This window comes from Triticum aestivum, chromosome 6D (genome assembly GCF_018294505.1).
Source record: "Triticum aestivum cultivar Chinese Spring chromosome 6D, IWGSC CS RefSeq v2.1, whole genome shotgun sequence".
NCBI classification, from domain to species: Eukaryota; Viridiplantae; Streptophyta; class Magnoliopsida; order Poales; family Poaceae; genus Triticum; species Triticum aestivum.
Genome location: NC_057811.1, coordinates 36,761,584 through 36,778,452, shown reverse-complemented (window position 1 = coordinate 36,778,452; position 16,869 = coordinate 36,761,584). Strand labels below are relative to the sequence as shown.

General features: G+C 39.9%; 1 long non-coding RNA gene across 2 annotated transcripts; it reads right to left on the bottom strand.

Annotated features, from left to right (window-relative positions):
• Window positions 1-6,036: 6,036 nt before the first annotated feature.
• LOC123140951 (uncharacterized) lies at window positions 6,037-9,211 on the bottom strand. 2 transcript variants are annotated; one of them, XR_006470114.1, is made up of 5 exons: window positions 8,673-9,211; window positions 7,567-7,642; window positions 6,749-6,932; window positions 6,299-6,364; window positions 6,037-6,177 (listed from the first exon to the last, which is right to left on the bottom strand). It is a non-coding gene; the product is annotated as an uncharacterized lncRNA (long non-coding RNA). The 2 variants fall into 2 exon arrangements; XR_006470115.1 differs by lacking the exons at window positions 6,037-6,177; window positions 6,299-6,364; window positions 6,749-6,932 and having other exon boundaries at window positions 6,953-7,642; window positions 8,673-8,917; window positions 8,997-9,211.
• Between the last annotated feature and the right edge of the window lie 7,658 nt (window positions 9,212-16,869).

Below are 16,869 nucleotides of genomic sequence, written 5' to 3'. Positions count from 1 at the left end.
TTATGTAGTATATGTAGATGTAGCTGAAGATCCTTTTGTTTACTGCTCCTTCACATATTTGATAATTTTTCTTCCTATGACGGTGCATACAGAGATTACCGGTGAAAGTTGTCGACACCCTGAAGACCCCAGGAGATGGGGAGATACCGGGAGATGGGTTTGCTGGCATTCGGCTGTGCAAGGACAGTTTCATGCTGGTGAAGTACCACAAGTGTGATGATGGCCGCATCATCTTCGGCAAGGGATGGAGTGATTTTGTTGACAGTGAAGAACGTAAGGTTCATAAAGCCGTTATTTTCGGTTTCAAGACCACCACCCGTGAAGATCTTCAGATCGAGGTGGTTATGAACATGCTGACCGAGGAGCCACAAATGTAACACGACAACGCAAGAGTGTCCTTTACACTAGGTATAGTGCGAAAACTATGTTGATAGCAGTTATGCATCTATGGGGTTACGTCTTCATTATGTCTTGGGTGATGATGACTGAGAGGAGGACATGTTGTAGTTAGAGTAAATGCTAGGATTCGGCCCTATTCAGGACTCAAAATAGGTCTTTCACAGGTGGTTGCTTTATTGGCTCCTATTTCCCTGGCTATAATCCTGAACGATGGTAATGCAAATGGAATCGTTAAGGGGGTTTTATTAATATTTTAAATCATGGAGTTAAGATGGTAGAACTACCTATGAGTGTCTGCGTAGGAGATGCGGGAAGGGCATCAGTTGTGTTCTTGACTCTTTGGCAATGCAGGAATAATGTGAGATTACAAAATAAATGGTATAGTGATCTTATGATTCTTGTTCAGCTAATTTGTTTGTGGATCATGGGATGGTCTATATTGCAGATGAAGGTGGTAAACAAAGAGGTGCTGATGTTGGGAGCAAAGAGGTGTTGATGGTCTATATGCGCAGGCTAGAGCATGTAGCAGATGAATTGTACAGTTCATCGCAAGTGTGGAGTCATAGGGTACTGCCGTGTCGCCTGCGCATCTCTGTCGTAGTTTTATTTTTTGGACCTTCATGTTAAGTCTGGCTGGGCTTGCTACCATGTATGATTTGTGCTGCTAGTTGATTACTTTAGTTTCTAGCTGTAGTTTGTATCAGGGGCTTGAAAGACCATGTGGTTTCTGTTAATGGAAAATCAGAGGGGGCGACCCTTCTTTTGATTAAAAACTGAACTTTCTCTATGCAACTAAAAAATAAAATTTCTCTATTCAAACCCAGTTGAGAACAGTATTCATTATAAATCTGAAATAATCTTTTGGTAAAAATGGCTATCGCATTCTGTATCATAGCTAGCAAAACCGAAACAAAATAAACGTCTTAAGTATAATATCTCGTGAACATGGATCAAATTAGGCAAGACAGCTAGAATAAAGGATGATTCAACTTGCAGGAAATTTGAACTTACGACTTACTAGCAGTATAATAAAGTTTACAGACTATCAGCTAGATAAATAGAAGAAACATTTTAGGTTGATTCATTCTTCCTTCCGGATTTCTTTGACCGCCTAGATGGTTTGGCGAGATAATGGGGTTGACTCTCGAACCCCTTCTGGAAGTTCACCAACCGCATGTATACATCGTAGGTGGCATACGCATCCATGGAAGCATAATAGATGTTCTTCAAGGGCAAGGGCGCTTCTGCCCATATATGGTGGTCATCTTCTGTGATAGCGTCCTTCATCTTGTTGTAGCTGTGGTGGATGATGGAACCAGCGTAGTCAACCAAGCCATACTTTGGCTTAATCATCACTAGATCAGCCAGTCTTCACATATTCTGGATATCCAAAAAGTTTTGTACCACCAGACCAACATGCTTGAGTTTTTTCTCGTCATTGTTGATGTCCACCCCAACAAAGGTGTACTCCTCGTCGAGCAGGAAGGCGGCAAGCAGGCCGCAGTGCTCATCAGCAACGCTTATGTGGTACACGAGGACATAGATGCCAACGCATAACTGGACCACGGCTGCCATCTGTGTCGACCACGAGGCCAGGTGTACTCCACATCCAGTGCAACTATCTTCTGGTCGTCATTCCGCAGCCAGTATTTGAATCTGCCAATGCAGTACTCAACACAACTAGCCTTGTTCGTGTACTTCACACAAATTTCGGTATTTCCATCTGCCCTAGCAGCATAATCATTCTCGAACGCCATGCCGAAGGACTGTAATTGATGAAACCAGTATAAGACATGAAGCATGACAATAACATGATAACAATAAGCCGAGATGAATATGACGGCAGATAGTATAGGAATTCTGGCACTATTGAAAGTTTATGTAAACAAGTGCATGAACAATTTAAACTAAACAAGTACTCCCTCTATAAAGAAATCACTAAAGCAAGGAACCAAAAGTTGTTATATTTCCTTGCAGAGTGAGTATATGCGAATTAACAATCAAAATTTACGCTCTTGAAATATTTATCTAAACAACTGCATCAACAATCAAGAATAAACATGTATCTATGAATTGTTCATCGCCCATGCATGCAGATGAAACTGTGTGTACAAACTAAAGAAGCAGGAGAAAAACAAGAAATTGACAAGACAACGGACTAGATGTTGCATGCAGGTGAATCTGTGTGCAAAATTCTCATAAGGCAACGGACTACGTGCTGCAGGCAGATCAATCTGTGCGCACAAAATAAAGAAGCAGGGGAACAAGAAATTGACAAGAAGAAGGCCATCGTATGTGCTGCTACTGGAGAACTACTAACAAAATTGACAGGAAGGAGAACTCACCATTCCATAAGCCAGATTGTTGGGAGAGTGGGCGACACAGAGGAAGAGGGAATCGGGAGGACGCAGAGGCAGAGGAACCGTTTTTGGAGAGTGTGGCAGTGAGGACGAAGCACCCTTGCGCATGCCCGTCCTAAATAATTGGGACGGGGCTCGTCGCGCCTGTTGGAGTCCTTGCTTCCTTTCTCATGTTCACATTTAAAATGGGCTCATCCCATAGGCCCATATAAGAAAGCACAAGAAGCCCAAACGCTTCACGGTTGAGATTACTGGTCTAAACTTGCTAAAAAATTCTCAAAATAAAAAACTAGCTAAAAAAACATTACGTGCTCTAAAACTACCTCTTCGTGAGATCCCAAATTCCCAATATTTCCTTGTGGTCGGTTGTTAGAGAATCCCCTATAAATAAACATTATGTGATCTAAAACTACCTCTTCGTGAGATCCCAAATTCCCAATATTTCCTTGTGATCGGTTGTTAGAGAATCCCCTATAAATGCGAAGCTTTTCACGGCATAGATCGTATACTTCCACCCCACGCCTCCCACCCCATGCCTCCCATACCTAGCCTTCCATGACTACACCGAATTACCATCCCACGCCGCCCAAAGTAGCTCCCAGGTCGGTGAAGCCGACGGAGCCGTCATCTTCAAAGCCTGCGTCGGCGAATCCTAAGATGAAAGAGAAGGGCACGTCAGAGAAGCCGACGAAAGAGAAGGGCACGTCGGAGAAGCCGGTGAATCAAAAGATGAAAGCGCACGGCAATGGAGCTGGTCGCCATCGAGAGAATCCTAATGTAACGATCGAGATCCTTGTATTCTGTATACACACCCTCCTTCCCAAGTCTGCATGCAATCCCATTATTTACGGCACACTTCTTTTTGATCTCGTTTAGTTACAGCCATAACGAACTATCCCTATTTTACCGAAGGGAGATGGGTGTGTCTAGAAAGGCTTGCACGAATCTTAGCATAAAATCAATGACATAGGACTTAGATAAGCAATACTTAGAGCACATCTAGATGTGCTTTAGCAAAACTTAAGGGAGATCGTGGATACCTTCCTCTCTTAGTTTTTAGTCGTGAATGCCTCTCTCTGTAATGAAACTTGCACTAAATTTCGTGCTGGAAAGTTCTGCGTGCAACGATATGGAAAGGAAGGACTAGTAATTCAAATTTGTTTAAAACCAACAACTGAATCAACAAAATAATCGTAGTACTCCTAAATGCCTGATCAAATACGCAGTAGACAGAATACCAAGTAGTTTTGTACGTAAGTTGCACGCCTCACTTATTTGGCATTGAGAACATCAAATGTATGTACTATATTAAATTTTAGGTTGACGAGAAAGAAAGGAGAAAACTAAAGAGAAAGATGGACAGTAGGATCACATGTTACATTCCTAATATGGTGATTATCTATAAACTATTGATCTTGTGATCATGTATGCAATTATTTTCGTAAGCGTGACACCTAAAACTTTAGTAGTGTACATAGACCAAAGTCTGCTCTTTCTACAAAAAATCTATACTATTATCAGTCAACTTGCCGACAGAGATAGCTTGTTTTTCTATGTCTGGTGTTCATTATATGGCCTAGAAGCTCTATAATTTCAGGCAGTACTGTAGAGCACAATTTTGATATTGGCATAGATTAGATCTAGTCGGTTCTATGCGTGTTTAAATGAATACCATACAGAATCTAATCACACTATTTGTACATTCAGGGAACTCATGTTGCTTCATGCTGCAATACAAGAAGTTCATAAAAGAATTAAAAGCACAGCAACTGACGTACATCAAGTTGATTGGACTGGGTGAACTTCTCAAGACTCCTGGCATGAGAATGAGACGTCTACTGTGCCAGGCCATCGCTTATTCATATGATGCAGAGTAGGATGCCTTTATAATTAATGGGAGACCATGTAGGATCACACTAAAAGATGTGGAGCATATAACAGGCCTGCCCTGCATGGGAAGAATCACATCTCTTCAAATCACAACGATACTTTGGAGTTGTGGAAGGAACTGAAAGACCCCAATGACACAAAAGTAACTTTGAAAGGATTGCTAGCCAAGATGAAAGGCGACAGCACACCTAATTTTGTCAGGCCATTTGTCTTCTACACCATAGGCAAATATGTATGCCCGACAACACAGCAGTATGTGGACAACAGATACCTTGGGATTGTTAGAAACGTTGAGACAATAAAGAGCACCAATTTTGGACAGCTTACACTTGACCATCTTATGGCTAGCGTCAGGAAATTTGTAAATGGTGGAGCAAATCTGGAGGGCAACCTACCAGTGCTGCAAGTAATACAATCATTATTAACACTAGTCCTCAACCCGTGCGATGCACAGGCTAGCTTATTGAGATTGTCAGCTGTAGTTGCTCTTTCATTTTTGGCCTTGCTAATGATGTCCAATTCACTATCATTAGATTCTGGTATCACACGTTTGAGATTGGTTGCTCAGGTAGAAAACTTTACCTATTTTCCTTTGTGTATTTGCCAACGAAAAAAATAGCGCGCTACAAAATATAGCGAGGCCCTTCTTCAAATGCTACAGAAGTTATAGCGTGCTAATAGCGTGCTATATTTCAAAATAGCGTTTGCAAAAAATTTCAAATATATCTAGAAATAAAGTATTTCAGCAACTAAAATTTTGCTAGGAGCAAGCAATATATGCATAAGGGCCAAATTTAGGACATAAAAATTGTAAGTCTCAAACAGTTTCAAGATAAAAAGAATGAGAAAGGTAGTGGTCGTGGGTTGGTTTTGGCCTGCTGGGCCTGCTGGGCAGTGGTTGTTTAAATTTTACATGGTCTGCACGTTAAAACGTGTAACGCTACAACGTTATAGCGTGTGTAGCGCGCTAATTACGCAATTAGCGCCGTAGCGGCCGATTTTGCCAAAACGTAACGTCTCCCTTCCGAGTATGCTATAACCGCGCTATAACGGTGAAATAGCGTGCTATTTTTTTCGTTGGTATTTGCACGTTTGGATTCTTTGATCACGTGCATATGCTACATTATATTTTGTTATCATTAAATATTCCAGGTAGATTAGTGGGTATGTATATGATTATTTCCTGGTATTTTCGTAACAAATACATTATGTTGTTTTTTTATTTGGTTCACTATGAGTTTGACGCATGTTGAATATGGGTCGCCAAGATTAAATTGTTTTAGACATTTATTGAAGATATAAAGCTAACATCTACTCTAGATATAAGGCATTTTAGTAATTTTCTGACACAAAGGAAAGGGACTAATTAACAACAAAGTATATATAAAGTAAAAATCTGATGTTCTAGTACGTTCTGTTACATCCTAAATGTTGCTAAATGCTCATCCATGTGCGACTTGTCTTTTGATTCCCTTTATGAATCTCTTGAATTCCTTTGATCTTTGACTAATCTCAGTTCCTTTGATTTCTGCATGTCCAACATCAATATTGTTTTCTGATATTAGGTCAACGCTGCCATATCTAAGAGTTATTGTAGAATCTCTCTTAGGTCTTAATTCTTGGAAGAATTTATCTTTCTCTGGACTAACCTTACTTTCCAATTCTTCATCTGAATACAACACAAAAGGTGTTCCTTTCCTAGTCTTTTTGGTGTCCTGCACAATAATATATTTTCAGCAACATACTTCTACAAAAACATAAAATATTTATGTTAATTACGGTAAAATAAGAATTACATATACTATGGAATGTGGTAGATAGTGAACAGTATAGAGCATCATATAGTAGAAAAGGCTCCCATTCAACATTTCCATGCAATACTGATGAATTGTTTTCTTAATCTAAAAATATTTTATACATAGTAATGTTGGTAGCAATACTTGAGGTATAGTCATCTAATATGAACTGAAATATCAGGTGCTATCCACATATTTTCTTGATTTGCTTGTGCCTAAAACGTGCAAGTTGTTGTTGCACTCAAATCACAGATCTCTAGCTTAAGTTTGTGCTACACATAATATGACATGTTTTCTTTTTACCTTGGAACAGTAGGGGAGCCCGCTACATAATGTGGCATACATACGTCAGTACATGAAAAATTACTTCCTAAATAATGAGATGCACCCTCGATATGTCCGATTAGGTTCCTTTTCACACTTGGGATAGAAGTTCTTGCCTTGCTTTTATACTTCCTTGCTCCATTTGCAACATTATAAGTAGTACCTGATGTATTAATCAGTATAATTATTGAGTCTATAGTATTTAACTTTAGCACACAATAAAATGTAACAAAGGAATGTAAAACAAATTGATAAGAAATATCAGTTTTCTGATTCTTAAGTCATTTCAGCTTTTTCTTGTAGTGTTCTTCTTTTATAGAGCATTTGCCCTTGAATTGTGCAAGTGGGCTTCCTCCATTTCCTCCAGAATGGCGTCTTGGGGCAATACATGCTTTCTGCATTTACAGAAGTATTGTGTGGTAGAAAAATAGTTCTTTATATAATTGCAGGATAGCTATTACACCTCATTTGGAAACTTGGGTTGCTCCTATAAATGACAGCGAGTAGTCCGCAACTCTGCATGCACTTGATATTAACTTCTGTATAAATAAATATGCACATAGCAATACTTACATCCCATTAATATAAATACAGACCTTTATATTTTCTGGCTGCGGTTAATATTACTATGACAGTAGGCCCCAAAGAACCTACATCAATTTGGTAAACCTTCTCACCCCATAGCGTGACATTAAATTTCTAATCCCCGTATATTCCTAGAGATCTAACTATTAGCGAGCATGGTAAGTTGCCTCATTTAGTTCCATTCAGTATACTAACTTAATTCGGACAACAACCTCTCAAATCTTCCAAAGCCCATGAGTTGCCTGGGTTTTTCAGTATGTCCGATGTAAGTTGCGATGCCAATCACACCTGCTAAATAAAGCGATGTTAATATGGAGAAAACACTGGAATGGATATTGTTCACAAATATAGGTGTAACAGGTAAGTAAATCATATAGTGTCTCCCGCTGGAAAGAACTTCAACGCTAAATGCTGTGAAGCTTTGTTCTGCTATTTCGAAACAAATGTAGACATTTCATCTCTCAAAATTTTAGTATCCAATTAAAAAGCAGAGGCTATCTATCATGTGCACAAAAAATAGTATCTTATCGCATTCTACTGGATGGAAATTCAGTGCCTATGTAACACTAAAATTTGATTTCATGTCGTGAACCTTCCTGGATTAATGCTTTAATATGTATACCATATGTTTCATCACCTTGGCATGTATCATATTTCCTAGAAACAATTAAATTTATGGAGAAGCCTGACAATTTGTTATAACTTCTATAGACCCTAGTTGCCTATTTAACCCTTCTCATTGCTAAGTGCATCAAGTACATCAAACGGCATTGCTACAGCAAACAAAGAAAAAACAATAATACAAATTAGGAACACAAACCAATTTCAAAAGAAAAAGAAAGGAACACAAAATTGTGGAGATTATTAAATCTGCAAACTGGAAAGAAAGGAGTATGAAACTTCAATTAGCTCTTGGTTGCCATGTATTACGTAAGCAACATGAACTGTGTACTCTAATAATGTGTGAGAAAAAGGCATATGACAAATTATTAGAAAAATATTGGGAGGCCCTTTGATGGACGGGAGGCTCTTAGAAGTTGGTGTTGTATGTAAATAGTAACCTGGTTTAATTTATAAGATAACCTTATGGGCATATATAGTTGTGTTCCTCCGACCCAATCTGCATGAGCTATCCACCAATTTTACGTGAGATGATTCGGGATTGAATCTGAATCTAACGAATAAAACCTAATTAGGATGAATTGGAGCACACCATGATCGAAGGACACGACAATAAACAACTGAATCAGAATCCAAAAGAAAAATTATTGTAAAAAGACGAAAAAAAACTGCATACAAAATAGTGTGGGAAACGGACCTGCTCTTGGATGAAAACATATTGCAGGCAATAAGCTCCCTAACCACCCCAGATCGATGCCCTAACTTGTTTGGATCACTATATGAGAGACCATGACTTTGCTTTGCATGGGAGAAAGCGAGATCTCCATGAGCCATCCGAAAATTGTACGTGAGATGATTCAGGATCCAATCTGAATCTAACAAACAAATACCTATTTTGGATGGATCGAAGCGCAACACGATAGAAGGACATGACAGTAAAAACTGAATCGGGATACAAAAGAAAAGTTATGGTAAACAGACCAAGAAACAAAATCTACATAAAACATTATGAGAAACGAACCTGGTTTGGATGAGGAAATCAAATTTGAGGCATGCCAGATCCATGCCATAACCGTGTTTGCATCAGTTTGAGAGAGACCGGGGGGAGCGGGGGGCAGCGATAGAGAATCAACAGAGGGTGGCCCGGTGGAATAGTTTCCGGGGAGTAGTTCACGGGGAGAGAGAATGGAGAGAGAGAGAGAGAGGTGGGGACGCTGGAAATTTTCCATCGGGAGGAGAGAGAATGAATAGGAAGGGGATCAGTGGAATAGTAGATTCTTTTATATAGTAGTTAGTATCTAATCTCTTTCACCAATTTGAGAAAGGTAGGTGAGTCATATAAGGAAACAAATCACATAATTAAACAAAATTATAACAGAAAGTTATACGGGTTGATCTACAACGTGAAAACATGGCCCCACCAGGCTCGTATGCTTTATTCTATATGGATATTATATCGGCAAATCTAAACCGTAATAATTCGGTCCCACCAGATTAACGGCTCCTAATTACTGATTAACATGGTAATTTCTAGGGAGTCTGTAATTAGTATAGGTATATAGAGGTATAGATAGATAGATCGATAGATAGATATAGATACCATACATTTAATTTTATGGAAAATTTTCTAAGCTGTTTTTGTTGTAATGCAGACGTGGTACTATGAGAAGTGGAGGGTGCACCAATTGGACTCTACCATCTCGTATGCATCAAGGTTAAGGCCGCTGATCCAAAACTGGAGTGACGAGAAGGCACAGAAGGTTGACAACATAATCAACAAAAAATATATAGGGGTTGGAGAGGTAAAGTGTTAGTACTGTGTGCCTGGATTATCTACCATATGTTTTGAATGATACTAGCAACACTAACATACACTATTTCGATGACCTACTCCGGCCTTTCAATCCGCCACCAGTTGGGACGCCGGTCAAACCAAAGACTGACGGTCAGGTAAATGATGAACATCAGGCACAAATATATATTGTAACTTTGCAAGTACAATCGAAGTCATATGCTTCTAACTGCTTGTAATTTGCAGGATAAGGCACTCATGGGCCGTGTATTGGCTGATTTGAAAGAAGTTGCCTCCATTGTGCGGGAAGCCAGTGCACAACAATTTGATAGGATGAGCACCCTTGAAAAAAATGGATGAGTGCCTTAGGCGTACACTTGCGAACGGCAGACGCACGGACGACCTCATCACATAATTCAATGTAAGTATACCATTATGAGTTTCTATAAATATTTTTACTATCAATACTCTCCACACTAACACATTTTTTTAAAGAACCACCGCTATGGAATATTTGATGCTGATCGCCCAGGAGTAGAGGACATACAGCTATCTGGCCTGGGAGTACCTGCGGACCCAATGGACGTCCCAGGAGAGAATACTACTCACTAGCAAAAACAAAAAAAGACACAGAGGTCATTGCCAAAGGCATTTCTGCTAAGGGAATACAAAAAGATAACATGGATGCCCCCATGAAGAACGTAGCTGAAGATTTGCAGCCTGCTCCTAGTTTGCAATCGCGAAAGCATTCAAAAACCACCACAAGCCTTGAAGCTTTCATGGTGATACACATTTCACATCTAACTGATTTTGTTTTAAGTTAATGCAGATTCGTAGCTAACATATGATCTTCCACGTTCAGGATGAAGAAGACAGAGTTGTTGCTGCAGCTTGCAAGGAGAGTCTCAAGAATGTTTCACGGCTTTATAAAGAGCTGGATGCTTCGCAGGGTGCTCCGAGTTTGGATTCGCGAAAGCATTCCAAAGCCACCACAAGCCTTGAAGCTTTCCTGGTGATGCACATTTTACAGTTAACTGGTTTTGTTTTTTTATTTCGCGTAGATTGCAAGCTAACAAGTGCTTTATTTCAAATCACAGGATCCTCTGGATTTGAGGCACAATGAGAATGTTCGAAAGGCTGAAGAAAGAAGAGATCAAGATGATGAAGATGTCAGTATTGAGGTGGGGGGAGAGGCAGGTACCAAAAGCAAACACCGGTCTGCCAAGGCTAAGGGAGCCGGAAGAGACCCATGTCTTCCCAGTTGATGAGGACAACTATGATGATTCTTTAGCAAAGCAGCGACAAGATAGTGTGGTTGAGTCCATGCTACCAACTCGTACGAGCATCCGGAAAAGAGTGGCATCTTCATTATTGTGCAATGAAGATTATGTTCTGTACGATAGTGATAAGAAGAGAAAGAAAAACAGGACTCAATCGGAGTCTACCAACGATTCCAAGGACACAAAGAATACAGAGAGGAAAAACCGTGCAAGCATTTTTAAAGATACAGACACAGGTGCTTCGAGGCTGGAGACCGACCTTGACAAGTTTCGACAGAATCACGTGGCCGAAATTGTCAACAACTCAGATCTTGATAAACAATTGGTGGTAATTGATGACATTGTTCTGCTACACAAGCATTTGCAATGCCTCACCAGGCCAGACGGAGTTTTAGATGACAAATGGTTGGGTGACGAAGTAAGATATTTGCCAAATTATTTTATCAATTTTCTTTTGCATAGTACAATTAACTTGAATTTTGTTTTAGTTGGTTGATGCTGTGATTCAGATCATGCGTCATGATCATCCTAAGGACATAAGGGACGGGCAACTGGTTTACATTAAGAGGGTGGCCGGCGTCGCTATGCTCGAAAAAGATGGTAACGTAGAGAACTGCCACGAGGCAGCTTTGGCGGGCAGTCATGGAACAACAAGAGGAGACAACTACCTCAGACATGATCCGGTACCATCTAACCATGACATAAACACATTTATTTTTGTAATCATTATGCATGTTGATGTAATCATCTTTGTTGTCCAGGTTTTTCTACCTACAAACATGGCGAACACCCACTGGTTCCTTGTGGTCGTAAACCCCAGAAGGAGGGAGATTCAGATTCTTGATTCACTTTTCAGCTACGTAGTAAGCCAAGTGGTTCACGTGGTGAGATTTTAAACGTCTTTCAATATAACACAGCATTTAGCATCATACCTAACCATGAACCGTGAGCAACTTCTCATACCATGGCCTTTGGCAGATACGTGGGGTGGAAGCACATCTGAGAGCATCGCTGCGAATCAATGGACCACAAAGCCATGCATGGCAAGACATCAACGTGACCCAATGGACAGTAAAGCATGTTCCTGTGCCAAGACAAGATGACAAGTCAGTCAACAGTATTAGCTTCTTAATATGTTCTTCATTGTTAATACGTCAAATGGTGCTAACAGAATTAATTGTTGTAGTTCTTCTTGTGCACTCTACATGCTGAAGAACATCGAATTCTTCACGGGAGAAGATCTTACGCTGCGTTATGACCAAGTACGTAGAGTAACACCTAAAATTCTGTCAATTTTGTAAACATATGGAACGATACTAACATATCCTCCCATGCAGGTATACATTGACAATTATAGAAGAGAGCTGCATGTTGCCCTTCTTAATTCGCCCTAAAACAAATTGAAGTCCATGAAAAGGCTGAAGACGTACAATGCTAGCCTATCGGATGTAGCTGCGATTGAAGATCATGAAGATGCAAGCAGTTAGTCCAGCAGTGGTTGATTCTTAGATCTGGAGTGTACACTTGGTTATGAAGCGGTAGAGTAGGGTGTGGTTTGGTTTTAGTCCCAAAGAAGGTTTCCTAGCCATGTTCTTAGTCCAGTGCGGATTAATCAAGTTGTAATATTTCACAGTACTAGTTCCAAATACTATTCTTGAAATAAATTTGGTCTGCATGGGAGACGCTGAAACATAAATTTGCTTTTTACACCCAGAACTTTTGATGCTTAGGAAGGTTAACTTAATTCTTAAATTTATATTTAAGTGTCGTCGGAGTCTGGACAAGATTCAGAACAATTACATTGCTAGTTAGAAGTTTCAGAATTTTTTTAACATCGCTAGTTTCAGAAAAATTTCAGCGAGTGCTGAAATATTTTGGCTGAAAGGCAAATATTGTAGTGAGTGCTGAAATGAATGAAGTTCAGTTATTTCATCAAAATCTCACCGAACTGAAAACCATGGTGTCGTGCCATCTTGAACAGCACCAGACATGATTCAGTGTTATTAACAAAATTTGGTCTCACAGATACGAGGAAAAAAGGTATGAGCATGAGCATGCAAGATCGGATGGGCAATAAAATAGCTTCACAAGAGAGTAAAATACTTCACAAATAATTGGGACGGGGCTCATCCCATTATAATAGGCCCGTATAAGAAAGCACAAGAAGCCCAAGCGCTTCACGGTTGAGATTACTGATCTAAACGTGCTAAAAAAATTGCAAAATAAAAAAACTAGCTAAAAAAATTACGTTATCTAAAACTACCTCTTCGTGAGATCCCAAATTCCCAATATTTCCTTGTGGTGGGTTGTTAGAGAATCCCCTATAAATAAACATTACGTGATCTAAAACTACCTCTTCGTGAGATCCCAAATTCCCAATATTTCCTTGTGATCGGTTGTTAGAGAATCCCCTACAAATACGAAGCTTTTCACGGCATAGATCGTATACTTCCACCCCACGCCTCCCACACCTAGCCTTCCATGACTACACCGAATTACCACCGCACGCCGCCCAAAGTAGCTCCCAGGTCGGTGACGTCGGAGAAGCCGGCGAAGCAAAAGATGAAAGCGAACGGCAATGGAGCCGGTCGCCATCGAGAGAATCCTCCAGTAACGATCGAGATCCTTGTATTATGTATACTCCCTCCTTCCCAAGTCTGCAAGCAATCCCAATATACGAAGGGATATGGGTGTGTCTAGAAAGAAAAGAAAAAAGGACAACAAAAAAGGCTTGCACGAATCTTAGCATAAAATCAATGACATAGGACTTAGATAAGCAATACTTAGAGCACATCTAGATTGCTTTAGTAAAACTTAAGGGAGATCGTGCATGCCTTTAGTTTTTAGTCGTGAATGCCTCTCTTTGTAATGAAACTTGCGCTAATTTTCGTGCTGGAAAGTTCTACGTGCAACGATATGGGAAGGAAGGACTAGTAAATGGTGGAGCAAATCTGGAGGGCAACCTAGCACTACTGCAAGTAATACAATCATTATTAACATACCATACATTTAATTTTATGGAAAATTTTCTAAGTTGTTTTTGTTGTAATGCAGACGTGGTACTACGAGAAGTGGAGGGTGCACCAATTGGACTATACCATCTCGTATGCATCAAGGTTAAGGACGCTGATCCAAAACTGCCACGAGGCCGCTTTGGCGGGCAGTCATGGAACAACAAAAGGAGACAACTACCTCAGACATGATCTGGTACCATCTAACCATGACATAAACACATTTATTTTTCTAATTATTATGCATGTTGATGTAATCATCTTTGTTGTCCAGGTTTTCTATCTACGAACATGGCGAACACCCACTGGTTCCTTGTGGTTGTAAACCCCAGAAGGAGGGAGATTCAGATTCTTGATTCACTTTTCAGCTACGTAGTAAGCACACAAGTGGTCCACGTGGTGATTTTAAACGTCTTTCAATATAACACAGCATTTAGCATCATACCTAACCTTGAACCGTGAGCAACTTCTCATACCATGGTCTTTGGCAGATACCGTGGGGTGGAAGCACATCTGAGAGCATCGCTGCGAATCAATGGACCACAAAGCCATGCATGGCAAGACATTAACGTGACCCAATGGACAGTAAAGCATGTTCCTGTGCCAAGACAAGATGACAAGTCAGTCAACAGTATTAGCTTCTAAATATGTTTTTCATTGTTAATACATTAAATGGTGCTAACAAAATTAATTGTTGTAGTTCTTCTTGTGCACTCTACATGCTGAAGAACATCAAATTCTTTACGGGAGAAGATCTTACGCTACGTTATGACCAAGTACGTAGAGTAACACCTAAAATTCTGTCAATTTTGTAAACATATGGAACGATACTAACATATCCTCCCATGCAGGTATACATTGACAATTATAGAAGAGAGCTGCCTGTTGTCCTTCTTAATTCGCCCTAAAACAAATTGAAGTCCATGAAAAGGCTGATGACGTACAATGCTAGCCTATCGGATGTAGCTGCGATTGAAGATCATGAAGATGCAAGCAGTTAGTCCAGCAGTGGTTGATTCTTAGATCTGGAGTGTACACTTGGTTATGAAGCGGTAGAGTAGGGTGTGGTTTGGTTTTAGTCCCAAAGAAGGTTTCCTAGCCATGTTCTTAGTCCAGTGCGGGTTAATCAAGTTGTAATATTTTATAGTACTGGTTCCAAATACTATTCTTGAAATAAATTTGGTCTGCATGGGAGACGTTGAAACATATATTTGCTTTTTACAACCAGAACTTTTGAAGCTTAGGAAGGTCAACTGAATTCTTAAATTTATATTGAAGTGTTGTCGGAGTCTGGACAAGATTCAGAACAATTAATCGCTAGTTAGAAGTTTCAAAAAAAATTAACATCGCTAGTTAGAAGTTTCAGAATTTTTTTAACATCGCTAGTTAGAAGTTTCAGAAAAATTTCAGCGAGTGTTGAAATATTTTGGCCGAAATTCAGTGAGGCTGAAATATTTTGGCTGAAAGGCAAATATTGCAGTGAGTGCTGAAATGAATGAAGTTCAATTATTTCATCGAAATCTCACGAAAGTGAAAACCATGGTGTCGTGCCATCTTGAGCAGCACCAGACATGATTCAGTATTATTAACAAAATTTGGTCTCACATATACGAGGAAAAAAGGTATGAGCATGAGCATGCAATATCGGATGGGCAATAAAATAGCTTCACAAGAGAGTAAAATACTTCACGTGTGAAGACTCAATCTTACTTGACTTTAGAACCAGTTTTCATCCTAAAAGAGGTCCAGTGAACTACTTATAACCAACAATAAAAGGGGTCCAGTTCTTTTGGCTGATTTTCAAAGAAACGGGAATGATATCTTTTTGATGATCGTGATTCTCAGAAGACCTACGTGTTGTTACGCAACTTACCTTGGGTTTTTTTAAACCATAACTTACCTTTGCTAACCTCTCCATGCCCCCCTAATATTCAACCAGGTGGGTCCCCTCCCTTGATTTCCTCCAACCAAAGAAATCTATACGTAGATATATGCCCGGGTTGTTACGATCCCTATAAATAGGTATCCTTTGAAACCTCATAGATCATAGTTCGTCCTTCTGCGCCGCCCAAACCAGCAAGACAGAAGGACGGAGCAACCCAGGAATCCAGCAAGACCGAACGACGGAGCCAAACATGAATCCTCTGGTAACTCCCCACGATCTCAGCCGCTGCTATTTTTCGTGCCACGATCTTCCTCCCATGATCTCTTGCTGCGACCCCACTCGTTGTTTGCATATTCATGTAACTCAGCATGTTTTTAAACAAATTAAGGTGGGGGCGTTAGGGGAGGGCGCTAGGATTTGTTTCCTACCAGATTGGCAGTTCATTGATTAATTCCAGGCTAAATCTTAGCGTCTGGTCTTGTCGATGCCAATTAGTGCAGCGGGCGCTTGCCTTCTTTTTTTCCTTCCGCACAAGTTATAGAAGGCATCGATGGCCTGTTTTTTAATTCCATACTACTGACCATGATTAGCGCCTAGAGTTGAGGAGACCACGGTTGGATAGTTTTTTATTTTCTAATCTTTATTTTATTTCAGATAAGTGCCTTGCAATGGAGATTACCTTAGATGACCGTTCAAACATAACCAAGCTGAATCACATGATAGTATTTGCACATACATGGAACTCAGCATGCTTGTACCTCATGCAGTAGCGTAGAGCATAATTTTTATGTTGGTATATATAAGCTGTATTCGTCTGTATGAGTGTTTAAATTGTATACCATGCTGAATCTAATCACACTTGCACATCAATTGAACCCAGGATGCTTCTTTGCCGCCATATGAGGAGTTCATAAATGGATTAAACA